Source organism: Salvelinus fontinalis, chromosome 12, assembly GCF_029448725.1.
Source record: "Salvelinus fontinalis isolate EN_2023a chromosome 12, ASM2944872v1, whole genome shotgun sequence".
NCBI classification, from domain to species: domain Eukaryota; kingdom Metazoa; phylum Chordata; class Actinopteri; order Salmoniformes; family Salmonidae; genus Salvelinus; species Salvelinus fontinalis.
This window is the reverse complement of record NC_074676.1, coordinates 35,573,343-35,588,706: the sequence shown is the minus strand read 5'-3', so window position 1 is coordinate 35,588,706 and position 15,364 is coordinate 35,573,343. Positions and strand designations below refer to the sequence as shown.

The window sequence follows — 15,364 nt, the reverse complement described above, 5'->3', positions numbered from 1 at the left end:
GTATTCAGGACAAAAAATGAATTGCTTTCCCACATTTTTTGCAGTATTACTTTAGTGTCTTGTTGTAAATAGGATGTATGTTTTGGAATATTTTTATTCTGTTCAGGCTTCCTTCTTTTCCCTCTGTCAATTAGGTTAATATTGTGGAGTAACTACAATGTTGATCCATCCTCAGTTCTCTTATCACAGCTATTCAACTCTAACTGTTTTAAAGTCACCATTGGCCTCATGGTGAAATCCCTGAACGGGTTCCTTCAACTCCGGCAACTGAGTTAGGAAGGGCGCCTGTATCTTTGTAGTGACTGGGTGTATTGATACACTATCCAAAGTGTAATGAATTCACCATGTTCAAAGGGATATATTCTACATATTTTTTTTACCCATCTACCAATAGGTGCCCTTGTTCACGAGGCATTGGAAAACCATGTTCAAAGGGATATATTCTAAGTATTTTTTTACCCATCTACCGGATGTCATAAGGTGAATGCACCAATTTGTAAGTCGCTCTGGATAAGAGCGTCTGCTAAATGACTTAAATGTAAATGTAAATGTACCAATAGGTGCCCTTGTTCACGAGGCATTGGAAAACCTCCCTGGTCTTTGTGGTTGGATCTGTGTTTGAAATGCACTGCTCGACTGAGGGACCTTATAGATAATTGTATGTGTGGGGTACAGAGATGAGGAAGTCATTAAACAATCATATTAAACGCTATTATTGCACAGAGTGCATCTATGCAACTTGTGTGACTTGTTAAACACATTTTACATCTGAACTTATTTACGCTTGTCATAACAAATGGGTTGAATACTTAGACAACACATTTCAGCTTTTACATTTTTCATTCATTTGTAAACATTCCCAAAAACATAATTCCACTTTGACGTTATGGGGTATTTGGCCTACAAGTAGGCCAGTGACAAAAAAATCTTAATTGCATCCATTTTAAATTCAGGCTGTAAGACAACAGGTGAGGCACTGTAGGTGAGCTCAACCTAAGGTGGGGTTGAAAAAGAGTTAGAGGTAATCCTCCTAAATCAAACATGAGATCTACTGAGAATGATCATTCCAATTGACCCTGAGAGATCCAGCATTAGGGGGAGGAGTCCTAGAGAGATCAGCTCCTCTTTCACCAGGTCAGAGAGAAGAGAGAACACTAGCCTGACCCTGAGCGATCCAGCATTAGGGGGAGGAGTCCTAGAGAGATCAGCTCCTCTTTCACCAGGTCAGAGAGAAGAGAGAACACTAGCCTGAGCCTGAGCGATCCAGCATTAGGGGGAGGAGTCCTAGAGAGATCAGCTCCTCTTTCACCAGGTCAGAGAGAAGAGAGAACACTAGCCTGACCCTGAGCAATCCAGCATTAGGGGGAGGAGTCCTAGAGAGATCAGCTCCTCTTTCACCAGGTCAGAGAAAAGAGAGAACAATAGCCTGGTCCCAGATCTGTATGTGATTAATGGCACGGACAGACCAGTAAGATTGTCGAGTGTCTGCCGGCCGAGAGTACTTAGCACCCCTGAACAAAGTTCCGGACGTAATTTACAAACCAATTTTACATGTAGAAATGGGCGAAAAATGGCGGCTGTCAGTCGCCCACCGGCAGGTGGTGATTATAACACACAGCAAGTGAAAAGCTAACAATTACACAATCTATTGAACCTAACAACCTGAACTCAATAAAACCTTTGAGAATGAAATTAGCAGAAAGAACGCTATTACTTTGCATTGAAGATTGACAAAGAGTCCGAGGCAAGAGTTAAGAGGACTCGGTTACCAGTCGCCAGTGTTGTTGTAGTCACTAAACCTAGAGTTCGATTCAAGTCCGACTCAGAGTCACCAATGGTCAAGTCACAAGTCTCTATGGCTAAAGTCATTACTAATATTGCCGGCTTGATGCTCTTCTGTAGCTAGATTCGCACCTCTATTGATTTGGCTCAGATTTGGTTGAAGAAATCTGCCCCGCAACAACTAGTGGCAGGCTGGCGGGAAGATTTTTATTTGAGCATTGAAGTAACGCAAAGATTTTCTTCCTATTGTCCAATAGTCATAATTGCCTGCAATATGCAATAGCCTATGAAACAATTAAGTCCTTCATACATATATTTAAAAATTTAGTTAAAAAATTATGTCAAATCCATAATGATGTTTTGAAGGGATGGTGTCTAGAAGGAATGGGCTATTGCTCCTGTCAGATTGACCAGATTATTATTTGCAATAATTGTAACAGGCTCTCAGCTACTTTTTTGTAATTGCCCACTGATATGTGTAGGTTTTTTATTGCAGAGTGAAAAGTAAAGGGAGACTTGCCTGAACGAGACAAATTCAAAGACAGTCTACTTTTCTATACTCAAGGGGAGAGAGTATACTATTCAATACTATTGTTTTACATTTCCAAGAGCAGTTTGTGTTTATCCAAGCAAAGCTAAATAGTAGACTGGTGATTGGTGGTAACCGGGAAGCAAGAGCCGCTTGTGCGATGTGCAGCCTATGATCGATGCGAAGTCAGAGCGGAGCCTGCTACACATCGCTTGCTTTGCCGCAGCTCAACAGCTGATGTCGACTGTGCGCCGTTGTGGCGCGTCCTTCACACTGCTATAGAACAGAACACTGGCTTCTCTGTGCAACCAGTGCTGTTAATATTTTGCTTATCATAGCAGCCTATCCAGTCCAAGTGCAAATACAAGTCAAGGGAAGGAGAGTCCGAGTCACCAAAATTCAAGTCCAAGTTGAGTCACAAGTCATGAAAATTGGGATGAGTCGGACTCGTTTCCGAGTCCTGGATTCGAGTACTACAACACTGCCAGCCACCACCTATGATATTTGGAGTGCTCTGGGGACATGGCTTGGCTGTAGACAGAGGCTGCGGAAGGGTGACTAGGGCCCTATAAAATCTGCATTGCAGAGAAAGCGGACGGAATCACGGAATCCAGACATAAGACGGAATTCAACAATAAATATATATTTTTTTAATTAACTTTGTAGGAAATCATGTCCACACTATGTCTAGTAATGATGCTAATGATAACATTCTTCTGGTAGAGATGGAAAAGCTTTCCCAAAATCTTCTCAATTAAAATGTTAAGTACAAAGTAGATGATGCCTACCTAACCAAACAATGGTCTCTAGCTGGTGCATTAAAGGGTAACTACACCCAGAGGAATCCTAAAGCGATTTTTCTCAACCCTCAAAAGTGGTTTCCTGATGTGGTTTAAGCATTGTTGTGGCCTTAGAAAATACAATGTTGTTAATCTATAAAAAAGTGCCGGACGTAATTTACAAACTGATTTTACATGTAGAAATGGGCATAAATGTTGTTTGTCAGTTGCCCACCGGCAGGAGGTCCCAATTAAACAAAAAAGGCATTTCACTGTACTTGTGCACGTGACCTTAAAACAAGAAACCATCAGCATGGTTTTCCATGGTCAACCAAAACATTGTTTTCCCCCTGCTATTGTCTGTGATAAGGGTTCCTGTCTCTCTGACCTGGTGAAAGAGGAACTGATCGCTTTAGGATTCCTCTCCTTAATGCTGGATCTCTCAGGGTCAATTGGAATGAACACGCAAGAGATGATCTCATGTGTTTGACTTAGGAGGATTACATCCAACTCCATTTTAACACCACCTCGGGTTGAGCTCACCCATGTATGATAAGAGCAAGATAAACAGATTAAAAAAAATAATAATAAATGTTTCAAACCTTGAAGATAATATTACCCAAGAAATCTTGACGTACTGTCTCGTCTGTGGTGTCGTTTAGCTCCGTGCCTGTCAGTGTGTGTTTGAGAAGGGATTGCCCTGGGGTGAGAAGTAGAGAGAATGTCACAGGTCGGGCTCCAGAGGGCAGAACAGAAACCAGATCAGTCCCCTTAGCACCTGTCCACTCTAGCTATCTACAAAGTGAAAAGACAAACGTATTTGTATTTTGTATTCATTAACCGTTGCCAACACAGCTGCTACTCCTCCTGGGGTCCAGCAACATTAAGGCAGTTAAATACAATATAAAATATTACATAACATTATATTTCATAACACATTGTGTGCCCTCAGGCCACTACTCTAGTACCGCATATCTACTAAATTCATGTGTAGAGTACGTGTCTTATCACTTGTATATGTAAGTGTGTCTGTGCATGTCTCGTCACAGTCCCTGCTTTTCCATAAGGTGTATTTTTATATCTGATTCTACTGCTTGCATCAGTAACCTGATGTGAAATAGAGTTCCATGTAGCCATGTCTCTATGTAGTACTGTGCGACTCCCATAGTCTGTTCTGGACTTGGGGACTGTGAAGAGACCTCTGGTGGAATGTCTTGTGGGGTATGCATGGGTGTCCGAGCTGTGTACTAGTATACTGAACAAAAATATAAACGCAACAATTTCAAAGATTTTACTGAGTTACAGTTCAAATAAGGAAATTAGTCAATTGAAATAAATGAATTAGCCCCGAATCGATGGATTTCACATGATTGGGCAGGGGCGCAGCCATGGGTGAACCTGGGAGGGCAGGGGCGGAGCCATTGGGGAGCCATGCCCAGCTAATCAGAAATAGTTTCTCCCCACAAAAAGGGCATTATTACAGACAAAAATACTCTGTTTCATCAGCTGTCCGGGTAGCTGGTCGCAGACGATCCCGCAGGTGAAGAAGCTGGATGTGGAGGTCCTGTGCTGGCGTGGTTACACATGTTCTGCTTTTCTGAGGCTGGTTGGATGTTCGGCAAAATTTTCTAAAACAACGGCTTATAGTAGAGAAATATGAATTAAATTCTCTGGTAACAGCTTGGGTGGACATTTCTGCTGTCCGCATGCCAACTGTGGCATTGTGTCGGGTGACAAAACGGCACATTTTAGAGTGGCCGTTTATTGTCCGCAGCACAAGGTGCACCTGTGTAATGATCATGCTGTTTAATCAGCTTCTTAACTTCTTATGGATAGGGGGCAGCATGTTCATGTTTGGATGAAAAGCATGCCCTGAGTAAACTGCCTCCTACTCAGTCCCAAATGCTAATATATGCATATTATTAGTAGTATTGGATAGAAAACACTCGGACGTTTCTAAAATTGTTTGAATGATGTCTGTCAGTATAACAGAATTCATATGGCAGGCAAAAACCTGATAAAAAATCCAACCAGGAAATGGGAAATCTGAGGTTTGTAGTTTTTCAACTCAGCCCCTATTGAATATACAGTGGGATATGGGTCATCTTGCACTTCCTAGGGCTTCCACTAGACGTCAACAGTCTTTGGGACATTGTTTCAGGCTTCTACTGTGAAGGGGGGCTGAATGAGTCAGAGGTCTGCCAGCAGCCACGGGCTCGTGATGTGCGGTCATGAGAAAGTTAACTCTCGTTCCATTGCTTTTCTACAGACAAATTAATTCTCCGGTCGGGACATTATTGAACATTTATTATAAAAACATCCTAAATTTGATTCTATACATCGTTTGATATGTTTCTACAACCAGTAATATACATTTTGGAATTTTCGTCCGACATTTCCGCTGGACTTGCCCGCGCCTTGTGAGTTTCGATTTGTTTACTAAACGCCCTAACAAAAGGAGGAATTTGGACATAAATTATGGACTTTATGGAACAAATCAAACACTGGGATTCCTGGGAGTGCATTCTGACGAAGATCAGCAAAGGTAAGTGAATATTTATAATGCCATTTCTGACTTATGTTGACTCCAACATGGCGGATATCTTCTTGGGTTGTGTATGTCTCTGAGCGCTGTACTCAAATTATTGCATGGTTTGCTTTTTCCGCAAAATAATTTTGAAATCTGACGCAGCGGTTACATTAAGGAGAAGTATATCTTTAAATCTGTGAATTAAACTTGTATCTTTTATTCATGTTTATTATGAGTATTTCTTTGATTTGATGTGGCTCTGTGCAAATTCACGGGATGTTTTGGAGGCAAAGCCAAATGTAAACTGAGGTTTTTGGATATAAATATGAACTTTATCGAACAGAACATACATGTATTGTGTAACATGTTGTCCCGGGAGTGTCATCTGATGAAGAATATCAAAGGTTAGTGATTCATTTTATCAATATTTCTGCTTTTTGTGACTAGTTGCTGACCTAACATAATGATATGCTCTGCTTTCGCCGAAAAGTTTTTTTTTGAAATCGGACACTGTGGTTGGATTAACGTGAATTTTATCTTTAAAATGGTGCCTAGTACTTCTATGTTTGAGAAAATTGAATTATGAGATTTCTGTTGATTGAATTTGGCGCCCTGCAATTTCATTGGTGAGGGGTTCCGCTAGCGGAACGGGGTTCCGTCCTAGACATGTTAATATGCCACACCTGTTAGGTGGATGGATTATCATGGCAACGGTGAAATACTCTAACAGGGATGTAAAATTTGTGCACAAAATGTTATAGAAATAAGCTTTTTGTGAGCATGGAACATTTCTGGGATCTTTGATTTCAGCTCATGAAACCAACCCTTTACATGTTGAGTTTATATTTTTCTTCAGTATAGTTTAAAAACAGACAGCTCGGTGCATTCAGCATGTCAAAACTTAATACAAAAATAAGTAGTGATGAAGTCAATCTCTCCTCTACTTTGAGCCAACATTAGCTCTATGTGTACATTTAAGGGCCAGCCGTGCTTCCAAATAAAACATTTCTAGGTCCCTCTGGTTGGCACTTGACCACACGACTGGACAGTAGTCCAGGTGTGACGAAACTAGGGCTTGTAGGACCTGCCTTGTTAAGGCGGCAGAGCAGCGTTTTTTTATGAGCAGGCTTCTTCTCCCCATCTTAGCTACTGGGTTAGGGGAGGGTTTGGCCATCTGGGATATCCTTGTTCCATCGCACTCTAGTGTCTCCTGTGGCAAAGCCTACTAATCACTACTTATTATTATAATGATGATAATAATAATAACAATAAGGAGATCAAGAAAAAGGATGGTATAGGAGCGAGAGCTGCGTGCATGTGTTTGACACAAACAGGTGCTGTTAGATTACAATATTATTTTTCTGCCTGTTTGGAACAGTGTAAACACTAAATACATTAAGTAATACCAGCCTGTTCTAACGCAAAAATATCTGTACGCCTTTATTACAGCATAGCAAAATGATATTTTAAAAGCATAATCTGCGAAATTGCTTTCTCTGGCATTTTGCCATTGCATTAGGCTAGGTGCTCACAGAATCAGTAGGCTATTAAACAAACACTCAAACAGGCAACGGATGCAAGATCTGTCTTACTTCTGTAAATATACAGTACCAGTCAAACGTTTGGAAAAACCTACTCATTCAGGGGTTTTATTTTTTTATACTATTTTATACATTGTAGAAAAATAGTGAAGACATCAAAACTATAAAATAACACGGAATCATGTAGAAACCAAAGAAGTGATAAACAAATCAAAATATATTTTATATTTAAGATACTTCACAGTAGCCACCCTTTGCCTTGATGACAGCTTTGCACACTCTTAGCATTCTCTCATCCAGCCTCAGGATAGTCACCTGGAATGCATTTCAATTAACTGGTGTGCCTTGTTAAAAGTACATTTGTGGATTTTCTTTCTTTCTTAACGCGTTTGAGCCAATCAGCTGTATTGTGACATGGTAGGGGTGATATACAGAAGATGGCCCCCTTTGGTAAAAGACCAAGTCCATATTATGGCAAGAACAGCTCAAATTGGCAAAGAGAAACAACAGTCCATCATTACTTTAAGACATGAAGGTCAGTCAATCCGGAAAATGTCAAGAACTTTGAAAGTTTCTTCAAGTGCAGTTGCAAAAACCATCAAGCGCTATGATGAAACTGGCTCTCATGAAGGCCGCCACAGGAATGGAAGACCCAGAATTACCTCTGCTGCAGAGGATAAGTTCATTAGAGTTACCAGCCTCAGAAATTGCAGCCCAAATAAACGTGTCTGTTACTTGAACTCTCTGAAGCATCTCAACATTAGCTGTTCATGGGAAAATGTGTGAATTAGGCCTTCATGGTCAAATTGATGCAAAGAAACCACTACTAAAGGACACCAATAATAAGAATAGACTTGCTTGGGCCAAGAAACATGAGCAATGGACAGACCGGTGGAAATCTGTTCTCTGGTCTGATGAGTACAAATTTGAGTAGGTGAACGGATGATCTCCGCATGTGTGGTTCCCACTGAAGCATGGAGGAGGTGTGATGGTGCTTTGCTGGTGACACAGTCAGTGATAAATTTCAAATTCAAGGCCCACTTAACCAGCATGGCTACCACAGCATTCAGCAGCAATACGCCATCCCATCTGGTTTGCGCTCAGTGGGACTATCATTTGTTTTTCAACAGGACAATGACCCAACACCCCTCCAGGCTGTGTACGGGCTATTTGACCAAGGACAGTGATGGAGTGCTGCATCAGATGACCTGGCCTCCACAATCACCCGACCTCAACCCAAATGAGATGGTTTGAGATGAGTTGGACAGCAGAGTGAAGGAAAAGCAGCCAACAAGTGCTCAGCGTATGTGGGACCTCCTACAACACTGTTGGAAAATAATTCCAGGTCAAATCAAATCTTATTGGTCACATACACATGGTTAGCAGATGTTAATGTGAGTGTAGCGAAATGCTTGTGCTTCTAGTTCTGACCGTGCAGTAATATCTAACAAGTAATCTAACAATTTCACAACAACTACCTTATACACACAAGTGTAAAGGAATGAATAAGAATATGTACATATAAATATATGGATGAGCGATAGCCGAATGGCATAGGCAAGATGCAGTAGATGGTATAGAGTACAGTATATACATATGAGATGAGTAATGTACGGTATGTAAACATTATATAAAGTGGCATTGTTTAAGTGACTAATGATACATTTATTACATCCAATTTTTGATTATTAAAGTGGCTAGAGATTGAGTCTGTATGTTGGCAGCAGCCACTCAATGTTAGTGATGGCTGTTTAACAGTCTGATGGCCTTGAGATAGAAGCTGTTTTTCAGTCTCTCGGTCCCAGCTTTGATACAACTGACCTCGCCTTCGGGATGATAGCGGGGTGAACAGGCAGTGGCTCGGGTGAATGTTGTCCTTGATGATCTTTTTGGCCTTCCTGTGACATCGGGTGGTGTAGGTGGGCAGGTAGTTTGCCCCCGGTGATGCGTTGTACAGACCTCACCACCCTCTGGAGAGCCTTACGGTTGTGGACGGAGCAGTTGCCGTACCAGGCAGTGATACAGCCCGACAGGATTCTCTCGATTATGCATCCGTAAAAGTTTGTGAGTGTTTTTGGTGACAAGCCAAATTTCTTCAGCCTCCTGAGGTTAAAGAGGCGCTGTTGCGCATTTTTCACCATGCTGTCTGTGTGGGTGGACCATTTCAGTTTGTCAGTGATGTGTACACCGAGGAACTTAAAACGTTCCACCTTCTCCGCTTCTGTCCCGTCGATGTGGATAGGGGGTGCTCCCTCTGCTGTTTGCTGAAGTCCACGACCATCTCCTTTGTTTTGTTGACGTTGAGTGTGAGGTTATTTTCCTGACACTACACTCCGAGGGCCCTCACCTCCTCCCTGTAGGCCGTCTCGTTGTTGTTGGTAATCAAGCCTACCACTGTAGTGTCGTCTGCAAACTTGATGATTGAGTTGGAGGCATGCATGGCCACGCAGTACTGGGTGAACAGGGAGTACAGGAGAGGGCTGAGAACATACCTGTGTGGGGCCCCAGTGTTGAGGATCAGGGGGGTGGAGATGTTTCCTACCCTGACCACATGAGGGCGGCCCGTCAGAAAGTCCAAGACCCAGTTGCACAGGGCGGGGTTTAATGACGAGCTTGGAGGGTACTATGGTGTTGAATGCTGAGCTGTAATCGATGAACAGCATTCTTACATAGGTATTCCTCTTGTCCAGATGGGTTAGGGCAGTGTGCAGTGTGATTGCGTCGTCTGTGGACCTATTTGGGCGGTAAGCAAATTGGAGTGGGTCTAGGGTGTCAGGTAGGGTGCCATGTGTCAGGAAGTGCTCTCAAAGCACTTCATGATGACAGAAGTGAGTGCTACGGGGCGATATTCGTTTAGCTCAGTTACCTTAGCTATCTTGGGAACAGGAACAATGGTGGCCCTCTTGAAGCATGTGGGAACAGCAGACTGGGATAGGGATTGATTGAATATGTCCGTAAACACGCCAGCTGGTCTGCGCATGCTCTGAGGACACGGCTAGGGATGCCATCTGGGGACGGCAGCCTGCGAGGGTTAACACGTTTAAATGTTTTACTCACGTTGGCTGCTGTGTAGGAGAGCCCGCAGGTTTGGTCCCAGAATAAAGCAAAATAAACACAGCTCCTGCAGCGTTGAAAACATTTGTTAGCATCGTCCATTTGAGGCTAGCAAGGCTAGCTGGGCTTCAGTGTCTCTCTAATTGACAGGGAATTCTCACCTTGTCCGAGAGAGAATTACACGGCTATCAAAAACCGTCAGGCCAAGGTAAGTCTACACCAAACACACAATTGATTTGAATGTTTGCAAAATTCACGAAGTAAAAAAATGAATGATGGTGCATAGTTTTGTAACTCAGGCTAGTAAAACACGTTTTGTCAACAACGGAGGCTGGCACAGGACGTGCTGAGCTTAACTTTGTGATAGGTGTGTGTTTGGATTTGGGAAGAGGATGTGAGGAATAGACAGAGGTGTTGATTGCAAAATCTATCCATGCAAGGCAAGCAAAACAAAAGAAAATAAACAAATCGGTCTGGTGAGTTCTCCTCAAGACAACTCCGAGTGTCTGTCGTTGTCACGCAGAGGATAAAGATGAAGCACATAGAGATCCGGGACCAGGTTATACTTCCAAACGAGTTGACTGAAACCATCCACACAATAAATACCATCCTCTCAACCAGCAACACTACACTCAATACCTCAATGTCTAATCTTTCTCCATTAATGAACTACTAATGAAACAGCCCAGCTCTGCAGTTTTTACACACATAATTGATAAGAAAATCAGAAATGGCAGCTAATAATCTATTTCTATAGTTACTCGTGGGAATGCTCTGAGTACATGCAAAACACACTTTTTGTTATTTATGAATACACATATTACTTATGCTATGAATACATTTCCAGGTAGCCTACTTCATAAGTACCAGATTTGCAGGTTGGTATGTGTTCAAATAGAAATCTGACATTTCACTACCCACAATCTAGGCTAGTTTGGACAATGACAGAATCATCTTCATCCATTAAATGTGGTTGTTAATATTACCCTAATATTTCCTTGCTGGATTAGTCCCATGTTGAAATTACAATGTTTGCCTTTCCAGAGAAGGATGTTGACATTCCTCAGCTTACTGAAAGGCACAGCATTGAGCACTCTCTCCTGCATTTTAATCATCTTCAGAATGGCTCTTATGTGGCCGAGACACACATAGGACATAGCCAACCATAAAAGGCTATATGTGTCGCCTCTGACTGTGTAGTAGGAACAGTATGCCTTTTTTTCCTGCAAGAACCATGGCTCTACCGGCTCATGTTTAATACATGAACCATTAGCCTAGCTAATGAAGGCCAGATTCCAGGAAAGACGGGAACAGTCAAACCCATTACCCATTCCTGACTCCCCCCACCTCTCTCTGCTCCTCCTCCACTCTACATGTTTTACTCTTGCTCCAAATCAGCCAAGAAGCAATAAATTAGATTTATCACTAGCTCTGGATTGAGGGGAGAGAGTGGTGGTAGCACAGCACAAAAAGTCCATGTCAGGGGAAGCAGTGAGCTGACTGTGAAAAAGAGAGCGCTGTTTGGGTGCATTAAATCACACGCCCTGCTCCCTGTCCCTGCTGCGCTCAACAACAGAGCCTTGTGCCCTTCAGAGCTCTGGCAGAAAGGGTAGCGCTGGAGTGCACTTGCTGACGCAGGGGAGGGGGAGCAGTAGAGAGGCACCCCCACACTGAGGCACAGTGACTGGAAGCACGGCTGTGGATCAACTCACTCAGCCTAGTAGCAAGACATTAATGAGCATTGATATTTTGGTTGTAATACACTTATAAACATAAGATTATCTAGGACAACATCCTATGGAAGACTTAGCCTAAATGTTAGTTTGTATGTTCAATACAAAGAAGTCAACATTTAGCATTTATTATTTATGTAAGATCCATTTGCTTTTGTCAACACCTATTTTTCACAGGACGTGACAAAATAATAACAGTGGAGTAGTGTTTTTTATTTTCATTACACTCCTGACTTTATGTCAACTCATGTCACGAAGTGAACAGGTGTCTATTGATCGAGCTCTGGGGTGCACTGCCGCCAGCAAGGAGAGGGGGGAAGCTTGTGGTTTTCATTCAGTAGGCATATTCCTGCATGATAGTTAAAGAGCCTGTGTGTTGCCATTAAGCTCCAGTAGCCGTGGGGAGCGAGAGAGGTGGTCATTGTCCTTGATGTCATGAATTTCTAACCCTTCTCTATCTCGCTCCCCTCAGCCATGGTGGATAAACAGGAAGCTCGGTAACACAGCATTTTCAACTTGCAATCAGCAAATAGCATCCCTCACTAGGGGAAATGACCATGGAAAAACTACCATGGCAAACTGTGCCAACTGTAGCATTTTCCCTGACTAGCCTGCAGGCATCAAAGGGACTCTGGCAATTGTACTCTGCTGGGAAGAAATTGTGAAGTGGCTACAGATTTGTAAGAGAACGGTCATTTGATTTCTTCGTGAGCAATAATCCTTACTTGTGCCTACAAGGAATCAAGAGAATCTCAACTGCCAGCGATAAAAAACAATTGTGGTATCACGCCAGGCAGACACAAGAGCTAACATTTCTACAGCTAGGCCTATAAAGTTACACTGCAGTTGCACACATACTCAGACAAGCAGGACTAAAGCTTAAGGGGTCAATGCCTCCTCACAGCTGTCAGTGATCTACAATCCAGGCAAGCTACAATGACACATGCATCGCCTCCTGCTCTTCCCCACTCCCCTCTCATAACACACATAAAGCTTCAGCACAATGCGTGCGTCAACATTTCCCTTCTTCACAAGTACAGACCAGGGATTTTTCCTCAGTATGCATAAGTCCAAACAGTGTACATTTTTTAAATCAAAATTAGGGATGGAAAAATGCTTTCAGTATAAACTTAAACGACTAAAACCAGATAGAGAGTATGTAGATGATAATGAGATCTATATATTTTTTAATAATATGATCTTTGAGAACTAACAATCACAAATAAAAGCTACAGTCAGGGAGAATTGAAAATCCCCAAAACAATGAATTTAGCAGATTTTGTTACTATGTTACAGCAAAAGAACCCCAGCATTAGCCAAAGTAAAATGCATAGAATTGCAGGAAATATGCTGTAAAACGGCAACATTTTCTTTCAGCTCCACAAATGTTCAATATGTTGCCAAGATGGGGGCCTCTAAAATTCAGCTGCTCCGACCACACCCATTACCTAAGCCCCCTTTTGAGCCAGAAAAACCCCTGCAGACAGGTCTGGAACTGCATTGTGACTAGAGTCCGTAGGCCTGCCAGTGCCTATGGCCCTAAACATGCGACATTCACATAGAAAGGTCTTTCAGCCAAACAAGATATGTGCTGCCTTGCCTTTGACTGTCAGTGACTTATCGTGCACCTCACAACTCTCTAATTCTGTGTCGGTTTGCATGTAACAAATTGAATTAAATTCTAAAATGTATTTTTTCCATCTGAGCCTTATCCATCTATATTCTATTGGGATATGGTTGTCTACTTTGTATCCATCCTAAAAAAAAATACTAGCTATGAAAAGAGACATGTAATGTGAATTAGTGTTCCAAAGTTTACATTAAAAGAAAAGCTGGTCACACTGTCCACTGATTCAGAAAGGATTAGGAAAGAATGCGGGGATATGAGGGCTATCAATATCACTATGAAAAAAAAGGTATACTTTCAATGTGGAAAACCTGTTGTGTATTCTGTTAACTACATAACTAAAGGTTCAACCGATGATCACTCAAATACGTAATACCTAGCTATCCACTGTTAATAAAAAAACCTAACGCGGTTCTTTAGTAAAGTAAAGGCTTTACATTTATGGTTAGCGTAATAGCCAACAATACCATAGACTTCGTGTAAACACAAGCCTTAACGTTCGCTATCTAACGTTAGCTACTATGGTTATTTCAAATACTTTCCAGATATCTAGCAAACATAGTTAAGGTTAACTTTAAATGCAAGTCCGATAAATAAAATTGCTTTGATGACAAATCATGTCCTTACATGCCGGGAAATAGCTAGGCTAGCTAACTAAGAAGTACAAAAATATTTAGGGGAAATCTTTGGTACAAAGGCAGAGATAGCTAGCTCCACTAGCCAAGCCAAGGTGCTCTCTGAGCGTAGCTAACTAGCATTAGCGGCTGGCTAGACATAACGATAGCTAAACGAAGATAGAAAACTACAAAACAAAAACAGACATTTGACAACAATCTTTCAGTAGCATTAACTTCAAAATAACGATAAATACCACTTAGCTACACATTCACCAACGTTAGCTAGCTAAACAAATAGGTGCTATCGAAGTGCGACGACTATTAGCTTGCCTGGCTACCAAGCTAACTATGTTGCTCAAGCTGCTTGAGAAGTCTTGAGTCGATCGAGCAGGGGATTGATAGCTATGGTTAGCTGACGAAGTGTCGTTCGCGCCGTGTTTTGGCTTTATGAAAAGCTGAAATTAAACTTACCACGAATGTGTTTCTTATTCTGAATACAAGATCCGTTCGCAGTTATGTTTTCAATCGAATTATTGCTTTAAATGGCCCAAAACAAGGAATTTGCTCCAACTTATTATTTTCAGTTGTTTTCTTCACTTCCTGATAGACGCCGCCATCTTGCAAGCAGAGATATTTTCTCTGTTGTCGTCACTCGGTGTGTCACACAGTGGGATACTCCTGCAGCGTTCAATTGCTAGTCGGAACTTGGAAACTCGGAAACTTTCCGATTACTAATTGGTTGACTGCGGCACGTGTATAACTAAAACCAGTTAGCAAGTCGTATATTTCCGAGATTCCTAGTTCCGACTAGTATAGGAACTCAGCATCAGTGACGTCGCTATTTAATGGTGCATTCAAGACAACTGGGAACTGTGAAAATACGAGGTCAAATAATGACGTCACCGATCTTCAGATCGAAAAGTCGGAGCTCTAAGACAGAGGTCCGAGCTCCCGATTTGGTTGAACACAATTAGACCCAACTAAATCACGAGAAAAAATATATATATTTACTTGACACATTGGAAAGATTTTTTCCCCCACCTTTATTTAACCAGGTAGGCAAGTTGAGAACAAGTTCTCATTTACAATTGCGACCTGGCCAAGATAAAGCAAAGCAGTTCCACACATACAACGACACAGAGTTACACATGGAGTAAAACAAACATACAGTC

The 15,364-nt window shown here is 41.9% G+C and overlaps 1 protein-coding gene across 3 annotated transcripts in view; it reads right to left on the bottom strand.

Annotated features, from left to right (window-relative positions):
• Positions 1 to 14,819, bottom strand: part of LOC129867249 (protein strawberry notch homolog 2-like) — a 113,461-nt gene extending 98,642 nt beyond the window's left edge. For 2 of the 3 annotated variants that reach the window (XM_055940528.1, XM_055940530.1), the window contains exon 1: positions 14,664 to 14,819. The gene's annotated coding sequence lies outside the window, so the exon portion shown is untranslated. Of the gene's footprint in view, positions 1 to 3,692; positions 3,791 to 14,663 lie in introns of all 3 variants that reach the window. The other variant, XM_055940529.1, reaches the window with a different exon arrangement.
• Between the last annotated feature and the right edge of the window lie 545 nt (positions 14,820 to 15,364).